The sequence below is a fragment of the Rhipicephalus microplus genome, unplaced genomic scaffold, assembly GCF_043290135.1.
Source record: "Rhipicephalus microplus isolate Deutch F79 unplaced genomic scaffold, USDA_Rmic scaffold_217, whole genome shotgun sequence".
In the NCBI taxonomy this organism is placed as follows: domain Eukaryota; kingdom Metazoa; phylum Arthropoda; class Arachnida; order Ixodida; family Ixodidae; genus Rhipicephalus; species Rhipicephalus microplus.
The window spans coordinates 22,501-29,554 of record NW_027464788.1 but is presented as its reverse complement, the minus strand read 5'-3'; the positions used below and the strand labels follow the sequence as shown (position 1 = coordinate 29,554).

Genomic DNA, 7,054 nt, shown 5'->3' with positions numbered 1-7,054 from the left:
GCCGACGGCTAAGTGGGTACCGCTGCTCGGATGTTCGCCGTTTTTGGCCGAGTGAGTGCTGGCACTCCGGCGAAGCGAAACGGGGCCGATTCGGGCACGATATCGGCGTATTTCGACGTGCTCGCCGGCGACCGTCGCACGAGTACGGCAAAGCGCGTCTGCCGGGGCGAGGTTTGCGATGCCGACGAAAAAGTGGGAAGCGCCGCTCGGATCTTCGCCGTTTTTGCAGGAGTGAGTGGCGGCCCTCCTGCGAGACCAAGAAGCATCGACTCGCGCACGATATCGGTGTCTTTCGACGTGCCCGCCGGCCACCGCCGCACGAGTACGGCAAACCGCGTATGCCGGGGCGGGGTTGGCGACGCCGACGCAAAAGTGGGAACCGCCACTAGGATGTTCGCCGTTTTTGGCAGAGTGAGTGCTGGCACACCGGCGACGCGAAAGAGCGCGAAAGCGCCCACGAAAGTGGCGTATTTGGACGTGCTTGACGGCGACCGCTGCAGGAGTACGAAAAACCACGTCAGCCGGGGCGAGCGACCCACGGCGGTCTGGGTGCTTATCGCTGCTATTATAGGGGCACCCCGGCAGACGCAGAAAAAAAAAATTTTTTTTCGACCTTCTTTTTTGCTGGTCGAGCTCGGGTAACCCAGGTCGCAATGGGAGCCGCGCACGAAAGCGGCGTCGCGAGACGCGTTCGCGGTCGCTAGTCGCACGAGCTCGGCAACCGCGTCAGCCGGCGCGGAGTTCGGGATGCCGACGGCTAAGTGGGTACCGCTGCTCGGATGTTCGCCGTTTTTGGCCGAGTGAGTGCTGGCACTCCGGCGAAGCGAAACGGGGCCGATTCGGGCACGATATCGGCGTATTTCGACGTGCTCGCCGGCGACCGTCGCACGAGTACGGCAAAGCGCGTCTGCCGGGGCGAGGTTTGCGATGCCGACGAAAAAGTGGGAAGCGCCGCTCGGATCTTCGCCGTTTTTGCAGGAGTGAGTGGCGGCCCTCCTGCGAGACCAAGAAGCATCGACTCGCGCACGATATCGGTGTCTTTCGACGTGCCCGCCGGCCACCGCCGCACGAGTACGGCAAACCGCGTATGCCGGGGCGGGGTTGGCGACGCCGACGCAAAAGTGGGAACCGCCACTAGGATGTTCGCCGTTTTTGGCAGAGTGAGTGCTGGCACTCCGGCGAAGCGAAAGAGCGCGAATGCGCCCACGAAAGTGGCGTGTTTGGACGTGCTTGACGACGACCACCGCAGGAAAACGAAAAACCACGTCAGCCGGGGCGAGCGACCCATGGCGGTCTGGGTGCTTATCGCTGCTATTATAGGGGCACCCCGGCAGACGCAAAAAAAAAAAAAATTTTTTTTCGACATTCTTTCTTGCTCGTCGACCTCGGGTGACCCAGGTCGCAGTGGGAGCCGCGCACGAAAGCGGCGTCGCGAGACGGCTTCGCGGTCGCTAGTCGCACGAGCTCGGCAACCGCGTCTGCCGGGGCGGAGTTCGGGACGCCGACGGCTAAGTGGGAACCGCCGCTCGGATGTTCGCCGTTTGTGGCCGAGTGAGTGCTGGCACTCCGGCGAAGCCAAACGGGGCCGATTCCGGCACGATATCGGCGTCTTTCTACGTGCTCGCCGGCGACCGTCGCACGAGTACGGCAAAGTGCGTCTGCCGGGGCGGGGTTTGCGACGCGTACGCAATAGTGAGAACCGTCGCTCGGATGTTCGTCGTCTTTCGCCGAGCCAGTGCTGGCACTCCGGCGAAGCCGAACGGAGCCGATTCGGGCACGATATCGGCGTCTTTCCACGTGCTCGCCGGCGACCGTCGCACGAGTACGGTAAACCGCGTCAGCCGGGGCGGAGTTCGGGACGCCGATGCGAAAGTGGGAAGCGCCGCTCGGATCTTCGCCGTTTTTGGAGGAGTCAGTGGCGGCACTCCGGTGAAGCCAAGGTGCGCCAATTCGCGCACGATATCGGCGTCTTTCGACGTGCCCGCCGGCCACCGTCGCACGAGTACGGCAAACCTCGTCTGCCGGGGCGGGGTTTGCGACGCCGACGCAAAAGTGGGAACCGCCGCTCGGATGTTCGCCGTTTTTGGCAGAGTGAGTGCTGGCACTCCGGCGAAGCGAAAGAGCGTGAATGCGCCCACGAAAGTAGCGTATTTGGACGTGCTTGACGGCGACCGCCGCAGGAGTACGAAAAACCACGTCAGCCGGGGCGAGCGACCCACGGCGGTCTGGGTGCTTATCGCTGCTATTATAGGGGCACCCCGGCAGACGCAGAAAGAAAAAAAAAAAAAAATGGGGACATGGCGTGCGTCACCGTGCGGCTTCGCAGCGTTGCCGAAGTCGCCGAGCCCTTCGACTGAGCCGAACGGCGGACAGGGAACGTTGGTCGGCCGTTCTAACCTGTCGGTGCCACGCCGAGACGTCGTTAAGGAAAACCGCGTCGTGGGCCTCTACGACGCCGTCGAGTCGTTGTACGTTTGGTGTCCAGCGTGTCGGCGGCGAGTAGCGGACACGTCGTTCACGACTTCGGTCTTTCGCAGTCGACGCGAACTTGCGGAGAGTCGTGGTGCCTCACGTTTTCGGCAGAAACCGCGGCGGAATTTTCCCGTGCGTGCGCGCACGACCTCGGTGCTGTGCCGTCAGCGTAGTGTTGCACAAACTCGTGGCCTACCCAAGGTGCGGTACGTTTGCGGCCGTATCATCGGTGGGAATTTCGTGAGTAGGGTCGCAAATTCTACGACCTCGGCGGGTTTGAGAGCGACGTAGACTTGTGGCACGCTCAACGTGCCACACGTTTCGGGGCACACCCGCGGTGAAATTTTCTCGAGTACGCTCGTATTAGTGCCCAAGGAGGTCTGGGTACTTATCGCTGCTATTATGTGGGGGTTCTCGTGAGCGGCGTACGCGAAAGCGACCGGGTGTCTGATATGCGGCGGGCTTCGGCCTCGTCAAGCGTGTCCTCGGGTCTGCTCCAGGGGAATCCACGGCAGTCGTCTGCAGCCTCATCCGCTTGATGCGTTAGGGGCTGGTTGTCGGACGGTGCCGTTTTACCACGATATCGAGGTGTGTTCCGTGTCGTCCTCGGGCGATTCAGATGCGAAAGCGCCGAAGACGCGGGCGTGACCCGTCGTCTGGCGGCTTTGCAGTCTCGGCTCCGTTGCTAGTTCCGGCCGGTCCACCGACAGTGCAGCGGGCTTGGGCAACCCGCACGGCGCGACCGAGTCGATGCAACGAAAAAGAGCGAGCATGAACGTGCTTCTTGCCGCACGGCTCCCACTCGTCTTTCGGGAAGGTTGTGCCGTAGCGAGCTCGAACGCCGTCATCTCGGAGTGCAAAATAAGCGTGTTGGGGCGCCTGAAGGTGGCCTCCGCCGCACACAGACTGCGTCCGGCCCGCCGAAGGCGAGGACGGACGCGCAGTCGAACGATTACCTGGTTGATCCTGCCAGTAATCATATGCTTGTCTCAAAGATTAAGCCATGCATGTCTAAGTACATGCCGAAATAAGGCGAAACCGCGAATGGCTCATTAAATCAGTTATGGTTCCTTAGATCGTTTCTTCCTACTTGGATAACTGTGGCAATTCTAGAGCTAATACATGCAGTGAGCCTGGAGCCCTTTGGGTAACGGGTGCTTTTATTAGACCAAGATCGATCGGGTTTCGGCCCGTATTGTGTGGTGACTCTGGATAACTTTGTGCTGATCGCATGGCCACGAGCCGGCGACGTTTCTTTCAAGTGTCTGCCTTATCAACTTTCGATGGTAGGTTACTTGCTTACCATGGTTGTTACGGGTAACGGAGAATCAGGGTTCGATTCCGGAGAGGGAGCCTGAGAAACGGCTACCACATCCAAGGAAGGCAGCAGGCGCGCAAATTACCCACTCCCGGCACGGGGAGGTAGTGACGAAAAATAACAATACGGGACTCTTTTGAGGCCCCGTAATTGAAATGAGTACACTCTAAATCCTTTAACGAGGATCAATTGGAGGGCAAGTCTGGTGCCAGCAGCCGCGGTAATTCCAGCTCCAATAGCGTATACTAAAGCTGCTGCGGTTAAAAAGCTCGTAGTTGGATCTCAGTTCCAGACGAGTAGTGCATCTACCCGATGCGACGGCTCGGACTGAACATCATGCCGGTTCTTTCTTGGTGCACTTCATTGTGTGCCTCGAGATGGCCGGTGCTTTTACTTTGAAAAAATTAGAGTGCTCAACGCAGGCGAGTCGCCTGAATAAACTTGCATGGAATAATAGAACAAGACCTCGTTTCTGTTTTGTTGGTTTTTGGAATACGAGGTAATGATTAAGAGGGACGGACGGGGGCATTCGTATTGCGGCGCTAGAGGTGAAATTCTTGGACCGTCGCAAGACGAACTACTGCGAAAGCATTTGCCAAGAATGTTTTCATTGATCAAGAACGAAAGTCAGAGGTTCGAAGGCGATCAGATACCGCCCTAGTTCTGACCATAAACGATGCCAACCAGCGATCCGCCTGAGTTACTCAAATGACTCGGCGGGCAGCTTCCGGGAAACCAAAGTATTTGGGTTCCGGGGGAAGTATGGTTGCAAAGCTGAAACTTAAAGGAATTGACGGAAGGGCACCACCAGGAGTGGAGCCTGCGGCTTAATTTGACTCAACACGGGAAAACTTACCCGGCCCGGACACTGGGAGGATTGACAGATTGAGAGCTCTTTCTTGATTCGGTGGATGGTGGTGCATGGCCGTTCTTAGTTGGTGGAGCGATTTGTCTGGTTAATTCCGATAACGAACGAGACTCTAGCCTATTAAATAGGTGCGGGGTTCCCAGCACCTTACAACCTTCTTAGAGGGACAAGCGGCTCCTAGCCGCACGAAACAGAGCAATAACAGGTCTGTGATGCCCTTAGATGTCCGGGGCCGCACGCGCGCTACACTGAAGGAAGCAGCGTGTCTTTATCCCTGTCTGAAAAGACTGGGTAACCCGTGGAACTTCTTTCGTGATTGGGATAGGGGCTTGCAATTGTTCCCCTTGAACGAGGAATTCCCAGTAAGCGCGAGTCATAAGCTCGCGTTGATTACGTCCCTGCCCTTTGTACACACCGCCCGTCGCTACTACCGTTTGAATGATTTAGTGAGGTCTTCGGACCGATGTCCGGCGCGGCCTTTCGGTTGCGCCGGTCTGTTGGAAAGATGACCAAACTTGATCATTTAGAGGAAGTAAAAGTCGTAACAAGGTTTCCGTAGGTGAACCTGCGGAAGGATCATTAACGGATTGTGAAGGGTGAGCGCCTCAGCTGCGTCTGCGCCCGACACTTTCTGCCGCTGACCCCGTTTGGACGCGGGGTCGGCTTTTCCCCACGGGGCTGCCTGAATGTGGAGCGGCACCCCGTGACAAATTGTTGCGCCCAGCGGACGCCAACACCGCGACCTTGGACGGTCGGCCAGGTGGCGGACGCGGGTACAAACGGCGCAACGCACTCATAGGTCGGCTTTCGACCCGCCACTGCACCGTGGCTCGAAGCGCTCGAAATGCGCGACCCGACCGCTGCGGGACCGCCTAGTACTGTAAACAGGAGCGGCGGAGCGCGAACGGCGAGTCGTGGTTACGTCGGTAGAAGGCGAGGCTGCGCGTTCCCGAAACGCCAGCCGAGTGCCCTCCCGACCGTTCGAGCGTGCAAGAACGAGACCCGACAATCGCGCGGCGACTGCCAAGTACGAGAGGAACGGCACAAGCGTCGGCGGTCGGTCAAGGAACTGGCGATGTGACGGGTCCGCTGTGCACCAGTGCATACCGTCCCGCCGTCCGCGGCAAGCGCCTCCGCGTCCTCGGGTGACGGAGGCTGCCGGTCGGTTCTTGCAGGCGAGGGATCTCGCTGGCACCGGTTCGCGTTGACGCGCGGCCGGTCATGGCACGGCGATGCGACGGCCGAGGTGCGCAGTACTCGATGGAGGAACCGCACGCTCCGATGACCGTCCCGCCCTCCGCGGCGTATGCGTACCGACCGTAATGGTTGCAGCAGCGCCGGCCGGCTTTTGAATTCGCCACACGAAACACGGTGCGAGATCGCGGTTAGGGGAGCGTCGACGTTGCCAGGCGTTTTGCTTGCTGCCGAGGGAAAGGCGGCACGGCCACGTCGCGCTCGTCGCGATTAGCGGGTCTGCGCGCTTTGGGAAGGTGCCGCAACGACTTGCCGAAAGAGGAAGCACGGAAGAACGAGGGACTTGGACGTCCCGACAATTGAACGCACTTGCGGCCAGGCCCTTGCTGGCTTCGTTCTTCCGCCTCGAGTAGGCTCGTACGCGGCTCCGGCGCCGAAAGTGGTCCTTGGCACCGACTTCGGTGGACGTGGGAAGTGCCGCGCAAGTACGGCGCGCCTGGCTCCACCTGTTGGCTAAAGTAGGCAGCCGGATCGGCATTTTGGTGTGCGGTGGCAAACCGTGGATGCGAAAAAAGCTTGTGCGATTTCGTGGAACAAAAAGCGGGGGTCCCCCTTTTTATGCGGAGGAGACCGACCCGCCTGCCGTGGTGAACCGCGACGCCACGGTAAAAACGGGAGAGGCTTGTCGATGGGACCGTGCATCCCGCGCTCCACGGAGGCCGGGAGGCGGCCGCCCGAGGAAATGTGTAGCCGTCGAGGCCCGCATCTGCGTGCACTCTTATCCAAATGGGTGTACCGCAGGCATTTTCTGGTTAGGCGGGCCAATGAGAGCGAGCACACAACGATACCTACGGGTCCGGCTTGGAGAACCGGCTTCGACGCCTCCCGAGTATTTATAGAGGGGTGGACCACGAAAGCACTCGCAAGTAGCGAAAGCGAAACGCCGTCCGAAACACACCGTTTGCTCGATTTGCGGCAGCCGAAAAAGGCGCGGCAGAGTTTTGGAGTCCAAGCGTGCGCTGAAAAGCGCCCTTCTTGGCCACTGTTTGGCCGAGTGCCAGAAACGTTTGGTTTTGACTGTACGGAATTGAACAAACACTTTTTCACGACTCTAAGCGGTGGATCACTCGGTTCTCGGGTCGATGAAGAACGCAGCCAGCTGCGAGACTTGGTGTGAATTGCAGGACACACTGAGCACTGAT

At 59.3% G+C, this 7,054-nt stretch overlaps 2 non-coding genes across 2 annotated transcripts in view; both read left to right on the top strand.

Annotated features, from left to right (window-relative positions):
- Positions 1-3,425: 3,425 nt before the first annotated feature.
- LOC142792363 (small subunit ribosomal RNA) lies at positions 3,426-5,240 on the top strand. Its single transcript, XR_012890862.1, has one exon. It is a non-coding gene; the product is annotated as a small subunit ribosomal RNA (ribosomal RNA).
- Positions 5,241-6,959: 1,719 nt separating this feature from the next.
- LOC142792364 (5.8S ribosomal RNA) overlaps positions 6,960-7,054 on the top strand; it is a 153-nt gene continuing 58 nt past the window's right edge. Inside the window, exon 1 of the ribosomal RNA XR_012890863.1 lies at positions 6,960-7,054. This exon is cut by the window's right edge and continues 58 nt beyond it. This is a non-coding gene — a ribosomal RNA (5.8S ribosomal RNA).